Raw genomic sequence first — 11377 nt, 5'->3', positions numbered from 1 at the left:
CTTCCACAACAACCTTCAACCACCAAATCCACCCAGCATATGTGTCTGGGCATGTCTGCCTACTTTATTACTCATCTCTGGGCTATACAATAAAACTTTCTTTGATGATCAACAAATTCTTTGTTGGTGCTGTCTAGCACATGTGGCCACCAACAAGTCACAAGTCACTCAACACCTGAAATATGGTGGTGCAACTCAAGAACTGAAAACAAAATGAAATCATTTTAAATCAATTCTAACTTAAATAGACACACATGGCATGTGGCTACATAAAAGCCAACACAGCACGTTTGGGGTCCTGGGCCGCCTTAGGACCCGCTTTACCAAGGGATCTGTGTACCATTTCTTCTGATCTACTCCAGGACGTTGTTCCAACAATGGTCCCCCTCCTTGCAGTGTCTTATTCTTTTGTTACTGAAACATCCCCCCTGCCTATGATTACATGGTACTATCTTCTACTTAAAAAAAATAACGGGCTCTTAGTGTTCTCTCTTAAGATACAATACAATTTCTTTGCCCTTTTATAGCAAAAATCCTCAAAAGAATATTTTTACAATTGCTGGCTCAAATTTCTCTCCCCTATTCTCTCCTGACTCCACTTCAATCATACTTCTGTCCCTTCCACTCCCTGAATCTGCTCTGGTCAATGTCACCTGTGACCTCTATCATTGATGAGGGGCCATATCTTATTTGATGGGTCTCTAGCATTTATTCTAGGAATCATTCACTCCTCATCAAACACACTCTCAACTCAGATTCTTGGAAACCACTCTGTCATTCCCTTCCTGTGTTACTTGTGTGTTCTCTCTCTCTCCCTCTCTCCCTCTCCTTCTTTTCCTTCTTTATCCTTTTACTCATTGTTGCTCATCTTAACCACTTTGAAACTAGCACTCTTCTCTTTTTGGCCTCATTACACACAAAGTGATGATCTTACTTGGGACTATCTATATCTTTGTCTTGACCACTCTTCTAAATTCCAAGTTAATACAACCCAATGGCCTCGTTAAGGTCTCAAACTCAAAGATGAGTAAGCACTGTAAACTTAACATGTCCAAGCGAAACTCTTGTCCTTCCCCACTGGAGTCTGTTCCTACAGTCTGCCATCTTGATGAACAAACATTCTTGAGTTTCCACAGCCAAAAGCCTTAGTTTGTTAGGACTCCTTGATTCTTTCCACCTTCACATATCACAATTCCAATTCATCAGATCATCCTTTTGGCTATGACTTCTAAATTAATGATAAACTCCTCTCTTCTTACTTCCTACCCTAGTGTAAATTTCTGCAATCACCTCCTACCAGTCTTCTCTCCTTGTTGCCCTAGGGACTACTTTCAATACAGAAGATTGAGTAAGCCCTTTAAAATATAGACCAAATCTTGCCTTTAATCTGCTCAAAATACTCCACTGGCTCCCATTCTGCTCAAATTACTCAAAATGTATTTCAAGATTTTATACTATCTGGCCTCTATCTATCATCTATCTATCATCTATCTATCTATCTATCTATCTATCTATCTATCTATCTATCTATCTATCTATCTATCTATCTGTCTGTCTATCTATCCATCCATCCATCCATCCTTATCTATCTGTCTGTCTTCACACACACATACCTATACAGAATGCTAGGGCTGCCATAGCAATGAACCACAGTCTAGTAGCTTAAACAATAAAAATTTATTTTCTCATAGTTCTGAAGGCTGGAAGTCCAAGATCAAGTGTGTGGCAGGGTTAGTTTCTTCTGGGGCCTCTCCATGCCTGGTGACTGGACACCTTCTTCTGTGTCTTAATCTGGTCCTTCCTGTGTACATGTCTGTGTCGTAATTTCATCTTCTTTGGGGGAAACGGTTTGTCCCATAACAACCTCCCTGACCTCTCCTTTTACCACCATCTCTCCCCACCATATTTCTTCCACTGAAGCATCAAGGTTTCTTTGCTGTTCTTTCAAAAGTTCAGATTCATTCATTCCTACCACAGGAGCTCTACCCTATTCTATATCTTCTCCCCCAAATAGTTGCAAGTCCCCCTCCTTTATTTCCTTTATGTTTGCTTGAAGGTCACTTTTTCAGGCCTCTCCTGATCACCCTAAACATAATAGCAAGTCTCTAAGCCCCTAGCCGTGCACGTTCTCTACCTCCCCTTACTCTGTTTAATTTTCTCCATTGCTCATATCATTACATAACACACTATATTTTCTTATTTAGATGCTTGGGGTTTTTAAAATGTCTTTCAACTTAGTAGGCATCCATTAAACATGTGGATACAGAGAAGGATCATTTGTGGAAAGTAGTACATCCAAAGTTCGACATCATGAGGGATTCACCAACCAATCTCATAAGAAACAGTTTAGAAAATCAGATGTTCAGCTTTGAGAAGAAAAGAAAAACCTAGGGCAATATTGGCTAACTGCCTTTCCACTTCTAAAGGAGTGCTCCATGGGTGAAAGTATAGTCACTCTTTGCATTTAATGTCACCCCACATGACAGCATTGAAACCTAAGGATAGAAGCGAAGAGAAGGTAAATTTTAGTTCAACCTAACAACAAAAGCATTCCAGTAAAATGTTGTGTCCTGAACTGGCTCCCGACAACAGAAACTAGGGAAGTAGCAGCCAGATGATTGTCTCAAATACACTGCAAAATGACACCTGCTTTTGTGGTTCTAATTCCAAAATTCTAGAAAGATAGGCAGATTTTCGTCTATAAAGAACATCTGGTCTTTATGCCCCACTGTTTTTATGACTAGGGTCTGATGGGATTGACAGATTTGGGAAGCACCACAAGACGAAGTGAGATTGGGAAATCTGAGAGACTAAGGCCAACCTCTGCCAATAATTGTGGTCAATATGAGATATGCCACTTCTCCGGGTCTCTGGTAAGTCCTCATCAGTTAGAACCGCAGCCCCCACTTCAGTTCTAAGCATTCTAATTCTAGATTCTTTCTCAATTCACAGAAACGAGAAGACAGTGACTAAAGAAAGGTTCCAGGCCGACATGGAGTCTGTAGGAGGTGCACTGACATGTTCAGATTAAGGAGAATCAAGCTGAATCAAATCCCTCCTTATCTCCGAAGTCTAGAAACAAGAGGAAAAAGTCCTCTGAGCCAGGCATCCAAATGCGATGGGCTTGAAAAATCAGGATGAAAAACTATTTACTCACAGAGTTTTTAGGACATGATACCGCAACTGCTCACTTCTGAGAAGCAGTACAGCTCTAAGCTGCTCTGTGCTTTGGTTGGTGGAGAGTAAATCTCACACTGAAAGCTCATCACTAAAGACGAATTCCAGAAACAAGTGGGCCCATGAATGATTGCACATCACTGCTGGCCTGGGCTTCTTCACTGGGTTAATACGCCTTTCACATTGGATGTTTTCAAGGTGTTGGATTACTAAGACCAATAGGTTAGTGGGTCTTTTTCTAGGCACGGGTTGCTTATGGCTTTGGGAGCTGTATAGAGATATGGGAGGAAAAGCATCAAACAATATTGGTAGAACGCAATTTTTAAAAAATTCCAGGAGCTCCGATGTAACTGAGGATGCAATGGTACCATTGACATTCAGAAAACTACAGTCAAAAAAAATTTATGTTTTTTTTGATATTTCACATTGTTTAAGCCTGAGTTATTGCTAGGGCTCTAGAACTATGTAAAAAACAGGATTTGTGTTTCCACCATTTTCCTTGCTTATTTTATTCTCCCCCTGAGAGAGGAAATGGGCCTGTTGGTCAGTACCTCTTACCAGGCTTCACAAACTCAGCAGAGCAACGTGATTATTTGCACCTTGGCTCTAAGAGGTTTAGATAACAGAATCTGTTTTCACTGACAGTTGGAAAACAGAAATGACAACATTCCTTTTCAGACTTGGCTCCATAAACCTTTTCCGTATTTTTCTTTTTGTCACAATAATGAGGGCTGACAGGGCTGCTTGACACTGTTAGTGGTAAATGAATTTTTCAATAAGGACTAACAGAGAAAAACCATGGAAATTCAGATTTATTTTTTGACACAGAGAGCTGTATTTCTCACTATGCTCTTGCTTTCCATGTATACTTCATGAGAAATTTCAGTAGAAAGCACCTCTCAGGGTTGATCCCACAACTGTCTGTCTTATTTCTCCTCCTGGAACTGTTTACCTCTCTTCACAGGGTCCTCAGCCCCTTCCTGAGGGTCTCTCCCCTGCATAATTAAAGGCAAGACAGTGAGCTCTAGTCCTATCCTCCGGCTTATCTTTGTAAACTTAACAATACTTCCTCTTTTTCCTCACATGAAAATTTAAAAAGAAAAGTCTCCATTGTGAGTTGAATTCTGTCTCGTTTCTCTTCCTGAGAAGGAGCTGGTCATATACTGGCACATTAGTACAAAAAATATTCAAAGACTCTGATCCACTATCATCCATATAACACACAATTTAACTCCCGCTTTAAACTTTCAAAATGCTTTTTATGGCATGCCATGCCCTACTTTAAAATATCTGTCAGCCTAATATTTCTATATTCTTCCTCTAATTTATCTTCAAGGTCATGCATGCAAACACCTTTTAGTAGAAAGAACCCATCTGCTTTGATTAAAAATGTGCACTAAAAACTTTTATTTCTATACAGGTCTAAAAAAAAAATCTAAGCGTCCAATTAAAATGCTTCCAACGCAGAGTTCCCTAACACTTGCTTTGTGTCCCCATAGTCCTAGGAGTTGACACAGTAAACAAAACAAACTGGAAAGGAGGGGATGCTTCATACTAAGACTATCATCTTTAAAATTCGAAACACATCTTAGCATTTAAAGGGTAATAAGCATTCTAAAATAAAGATATTTGTTTAATGTATTTGGCTGTATTTTGCAAACTCGATTACAGAACTCCTTTCACGTATGCATTTAATACCTTAGTACCATATTGCAGAATTAGGGTTCCATAGTACACGATTTTGGAAATTATGCTAGGATGTTATTTTTCACTTCTCAAAAATTCTTATTCTAATGTATCTATGCATTGGAAAATAACCTTGATATGAAAATGTAAATCAGATCTCTCTCACATCATATTTACAGAATAGAATGGTTAATTTTATGTGTCAACATGACTGGATTAAGAAGATGCCCAGGTAGCTGGGAAAACATTATTTCTAAGTGTATTGTAAGGCTGCTTCTGAAAGACATTAGCACAAGATCCACCCTCAACAATGGGGTGGGCATTATTACACCAGTGAAGGTGGGCATAGGGCAAAAAGGCAGAGGAAGAGCAGATTCTCTCTCTTTTCCTAAAGCTGGAACATCCATCTTCTCTGTCATTGGACATCAGAACTCGAGGGTCTCAAGCCTCCAGACTCTGGGACTTCAATCAACAGTCACCCCAGTCCTCAGGCTCTTAGCTTCTGAATTATAACCCTGGCTCTCCTGGTTCTCCAGCTGGAAGAAGGCATATTGTGGGATTTGGCCTCCAAAATCTCTGCGCCAAATCCATACACACACCACACACACACACACACACACACACACACACACACACACATATATACACCTAAGGTTATGTATATATATAATATTGCTTCTGTTTCTCTGGAGAATCCTAACTAATACACACGGGTATTTATAATTCATTTCCCAATTCCTATTCAAATCTCCCATTACCTATTGGGTTCTTAAAAGTCAGCACAAAACATATTTGCTTATTTGTAATGTTGTGTTGTTGACTTCCACTGAGTAGTTTTCAACACATTCATTGGGGATAAATCATCAGTTGTGACAAACAATGCCCACGGGCATATTTCCAGTGTTCATCCATGGTTCACCTTCCCTTGAAAATGTATAATGTATACATCATATTCGAGTTACTTTCTGTGGTTATGTATTTCTGATTCCTAAATACAAACAAACTGAATATTGAATTTATTATTTCTTTCATTTAAAAAAAAGTTTAAAATCACCTTTTTCCTCCTTTGTAATTCAGCGTACTAATTAGAGGTGTTCAGGTGAGACAGAACTGAGTACAAATCCCCACCCTTTTACTGCCTGATTGAACTTATGTCACTTCATTTGCAACACAGAATGTTAACCCCCAAAACACAACTCAGTGAGTATTCATTCAGTCAATGAAATCTGTCTGCACACAGTCATCCTTTGGGCTTCTTATTAGTAGTTTCCACCATGATTTTTTTAAACAAACTTTTTGTTGATTGCCTCTCTAGTTATACCAAAAATCTCTGCCATGTTCTTCCTTCTGTTCTTCTTGATTCCAATTTTCTCATCCTTCAAATCTCCCAATACAGTCCCCACTGGCAAAGCTTATCCAGAAAATGTTAAAATATGTAAGTCCATGATTGAAACATGCAGTGAGTAGCTGCCCACAGTTATCCAACCTAGGAATTTCCATCATTCCCCCAACTGATCTAAATTTTTCACCTATTTTAACATTAACAGCTCCCCTGACCCCCCACCACCAGCTACCGTCACTTCCCTCTCCCAACGTGAAAACCCTCTTGGTGTTTTTGCCTGGTCTCTCCTTAGAACATACTTCTTTTGCCCTTTCTCCTTTCTTTATGGTTGCTATTAAATTCCCTGGCAAAAACAAAACACAAACCAAATAAGCAAAGAGACCTCTTGAAGTCCCTCATTGACCTTTCCCAATGCTACAGGTAAACTAATTTTCCTTTGATGATCTCATACACATGTGTACAAATACTTTACACCACATTATATTTTCTAATGTACTTTTTTATTATCCCTTTTTATCTTCCCAGATATGTTTCTCACATAAACATAAGTTGTTTAAGGAAAGTGTGAATATATGAGGTTTTTTTTATCCTACCTATAAACATTTTTGATGGATCTCCCAATAATAAACATTTCCATTTCCCATGGCTATATTTATTTTAGCTGGAATAAATCATACATAAGACAAGAAAAGTGTTGATTGAGGGATATAGTAAAGTTGGGTGTTTTGCTCAGGGACAAAGTTGTATATTGAATGACTCTGGTGCTATGTTTACTTGTGACTGGTTTGTGGATTTGTTTTGTCATTCAGGATATTGGTTATTTACACAATGTGTTCCAGAATACTCAGATGTCTGCCTATAATCTTCTCTTTTATCTTGGGCTTAGGTAACACTTTTCTGGCTCTAACCTCCACTTGGAGTTTGAAAACCGAGTTATTCATCAACATCTTTAGGACTTCTCTGTCCATGAAGAAATTATGAAGGATTGTCTCCAGGTATAATTTGTGCAGAGATAAAGAGATCTAGTTCCCTGAGCAAAACATGCCCTTGGCTTCCATGTCTGTCGCCAGTGTTGAGTGCCGTCAGTGGCTCCGGGGCCCAACAATTCTGAGAGCTGGGGCTTCTTGCAGCTGCTCTAGGTGTGGCTCTCCTTGACCATGTGTTGTGGTCTTCCAATCGGTATGTCCAGCTGAAAGTAATTTTCTCAGCACCCCTGGCAAGCAGCCTTATGCAGCACAGTGCCATTTGTAAACAGGATGCATATCTTTCACATACCAGGCACACACCCTTGGGTGTGTCAGGGTTTTACCTAATTCTCAGTGTAGTAGTCCTAGCTCCATCCCTTCTCTCCCAGTCAAGAGAATGTATTGAAACACAAGTAAGAATATGCTGATGGTAAATTGAGTCTGCTCTCATTTATATCAGAACTAAACTACTCATGAATTTGGAACTTCTATAAACAAAATACTTTCTTTTCTTTTTTTTTTTTTTTTTTTTGCTTAGGAATTCACCTAAGCTAAGGTAACACCCGGGTTGAGAGTCACTGCACTATCTGGCAGCCACTGGCAAAGTCAGTGCAAGGTCATGGTGAAATGTTTCTTTCTCAAGAAAAGAGAATTGGTTTCTATGGCAAACCAGACCTTGTGCTAGGTGCCTTCTCAATTCATCACTGAAACACCTAAGGGAAGCATTTGTCAAAACTCAGGCTCTGAGAGTTTCCATAACTCTTTCCCAAGTTAATGTGTAATGTTCAGGTTTTCCCTTTTTCCACCTTGGCATACCACTGCACAGTTATCCAAAGTGCTCTAAGGAAGGGAATCCACACAATGTTCACATGGCTCCATTACATCTTCCTGCTACTGGACTGATTTTCATACTCCCCACCTCTGAGGCTGGTATGTACAACCTCTTTCTTTTTCCTCTCTTGTTCTTTTATTCCATAAAACCCAAGAATGTTTTTTCACATCAGTCCTACAACAACCTAGGGATTGCCACCATTCCCCAAACAAGTTATATAAGCCAACTGCCAGTAGTGATCCCTGGTTAAACATTTAATTCTATTGTTCCATGGAGTTACTACTGAAATATCTAAGCCTATTTGTAAAATGTGACTTATTTGATCTGAAATCTGTTTAAAGTAGTTTCGTATACTGATGGTAAAGAATTAATTTTGAAATTATTGTATTGTCTGAAAATATATGAATACTTCATGGATGTACTCCCACGAAGCAAAGATCCATAAATGAGGTAGTAACTTAAGAAAAAGTGTAAATAAAATGTCACATCCCCTGTTTACATGCAGATCTATTAGATAAATATGGTTAAATGGAGGTATGTTAACAATAATTATAGTTTAATTTTTTTTTTTTTGGTACTGGGATTGAATCCAAGGGTACTTAACTACTGAGCCACATCTGTAGCCCTTTTTATTTTTTTATTTGAGACAGGCTTTTACCAGGTTGTTTACAGCCTTGCTGAGTTGCTGAGGTTGCTTCAAACATGCAATCCTCCTGCCTCAGCCTCCTGAGCTCCTGGGATTACAGGAATTAACATTTCTTGTGTCTGCTCATTAAAAAAGAAAGAAACAATAAATATAACTTACTTTGCAAAACCACAGTGCACGTCATTAGGAAAAGGAGTTTGTACCCCAGATTTGAATAATGTTCATGATTCAGACTTAGGTAGTTACGAGAGGCTAAAGAAATTAATAATGGCCTGTCTTAGAGGCAGAAAGGGATAAGCGAGAATACAACTAAGGTTCCGTTTTTGATCACAAAGAGGAATCGGGGTGAGGTTCTGGAAGGGAAGACAATTTCTAAGAAGCATATGAAACTGTCAAATACATTCCTATGTCTGTCATTACAGATAACACCCAGCAAAGTAGCACCTCCATAGAGGGTGTGGTAGTTCCCAACACTGGAGTGGCTAACTAGTTCAAATATTCAACCAGGAGGCAGTTATTTAAAAAGCATTCTGATTTCAAAAAGGCATGGATAAAAATTGGAAAGAACCCACTCCAAGGATGGATGTGAGGGTATCTTAAAGTGTGAGAATAATTTTAGGGGTTCTTCTGTTGCAGATTGAACTGTATTCCCTCAAAATTCATATATGGAATCCCTAACCCTCGGTATGTCAGGACGTGGCTATATTTGGAGAAAGGTCCTTGAAAGAGCTTATTAAGTTAAAATTAGATAATTATGGTGGGATCTAATATAACATGACCAGTATTCTTTAAGAAAATTTGAAAATACCATGACAGCAGGTATGCAAAGATGGAGTGATGATTACGCAAAGAAAGAGTAAGTCGTTCATCTGCAAGAAAGGCCTCTGAGGAGTCCAACCGTGCCTGCACTTTGATCTTGGACTTCTCTAAAATTGTGAGAAATTGAATTTCTGTTCTTGAAAACTACCCAGTCTGGCATTTTGTTATGGCAGCTCTAGCAAACTAATACAGATTTTAAATGTCAATACAAGTTTAAGCTTTGATAACATTTTCTAAGGGAAAAATGTAAAAGGCCATTTTATTTATTTTCAGAGTCTGGTAGTCATGTTAAGGGTAAGCCAGCTTCGTGGGGAACAGGGTGCCATGTTCATAGAGAAAAGGCAGATCTCTTCAATTTCTATTTTTTTCTGTTCAGCTGAATGATCTTCCAACTGAAAATGGCAGTAGAACATTGATCATTGGTTAAAAAAAAATCATCAAAGATTAGTAACTGGATTTATAGTGTTACAGTTTGTTTCTGGAATATTCCCCAAAGTGTCATGTTTTGAAGGCATAGTCCCCTGTGCAACAATGTTCAGAGGTGGGATTTTAGGAAATGACTGGATTAATGATTTGAATGGACGACTGGGAGATGGTGAAAGCCCCAGACAGGGCAGGGCTAGAGGAAGTAGGTCAGTGGGAGCATGCCCTTGGAGACTATCTTGTCCCTGGTCCCTTTCTTTCTCTGTTTCTTGCTACCATGAGCTGAGCATTTTCCTTCTGCCATACTCTTCTGCCATGATGTTCCGCCTCACCTCAGGACCCTAGCAATGGAGCCAGTTCACAATGGACTGAAACCTCTGAAATCGTGAACCAAAATAAACCCTTTCCCGGACAAGTTGTTTGTGTCATGTATTTTTGTCCTATTTACTCTAATATGGACCAAATTCTTATGTTGCAGTTCTAACATCTCCAAAACCTCAAAATATAACTGTGTTTGGAGATAGGGTCTTTAAAGAGGTAAGTAAGTTAATGAGGTCATCATCAAGGCTTATTTAACTAAAACTGGCATCCTTTAAAAGAGGAAATTTGGACACAGACACACACAGATCTATATATTACGCAAATTTGTCCTCAGATCTGAGGTCACAGGGAGAAAATGGCCATCCGTAAATCAAGGAGCCAGGCCTCAGAAGAAACCAAACCTACTGATACCTTGATCTTGGACTTCCAGTCTCCAGGACCGTGATAAAGTAAGTTTCTAGTTTCTGCTGTTATTTATGTCATCTTGTCTATGTTGTTTCTCATTTGCTATTTTTTTTTTCCAGTGCTGGTATTGAATCCAGGCAAGAGCACCATTCCCAGGCAACTTACCCAGCATTCATTCTGTGGCATTTTGTTATAGCAGTCCTAGAAAATTAATACAGGGCTCATCTTTTGGCTTGGACTTATGATTACTTTTGATGACACTTATGAGGCACAGACAACAACCTAAACACAAAACGACAGCAACATGGCTTAGCAGCACCATACATAAGACAGAATTGGAAGATTTGGTAGCAGGTGTGACCAATTGGAATTCACAGTGGGATGCAGCTACCAAAGTCAGCATTAGGTTTCAGACACAAATGAACCAGAACATATTTGGAGGAGAATAGCCAAGGTGTAGAAGTCACCAGAAACTATGCCATGTATCGCACTGTTTTGACCAGGAATGTGTGATGGGATGCATTTCAGTGGTGAAAAGAATAATTATTAAATCTAAGAGCTTTCACTTTTATAAGTGATAGACTCTCTTTCTTTTTCAGTACCAGGGATTGAGATCAGGGGTGCTCTATCACTGACCTACAGTTTTAAAGACGTAATTAAGTTAATGAGGTCATTAGGGTGGTTTTAATTTCAACTCCTTTAGACATTTTTATTTTTGAGACAGGGTCCCATTACATTGCCCAGACTGGCCTCGAACTTGT

At 39.1% G+C, this 11377-nt stretch overlaps 1 long non-coding RNA gene across 1 annotated transcript; it reads left to right on the top strand.

Moving 5' to 3' along the window:
* Nucleotides 1–7957: 7957 nt before the first annotated feature.
* On the top strand, nucleotides 7958–10854 carry LOC144376466 (uncharacterized). The gene is made up of 3 exons (XR_013436981.1): nucleotides 7958–8100; nucleotides 10546–10660; nucleotides 10736–10854. It is a non-coding gene; the product is annotated as an uncharacterized LOC144376466 (long non-coding RNA).
* The last annotated feature ends 523 nt before the right edge of the window (nucleotides 10855–11377 follow it).

Source organism: Ictidomys tridecemlineatus, chromosome 3, assembly GCF_052094955.1.
Source record: "Ictidomys tridecemlineatus isolate mIctTri1 chromosome 3, mIctTri1.hap1, whole genome shotgun sequence".
NCBI classification, from domain to species: domain Eukaryota; kingdom Metazoa; phylum Chordata; class Mammalia; order Rodentia; family Sciuridae; genus Ictidomys; species Ictidomys tridecemlineatus.
The sequence above is the reverse complement of the archived record's forward strand: the minus strand, read 5'-3'. Positions and strand labels throughout refer to the sequence as shown.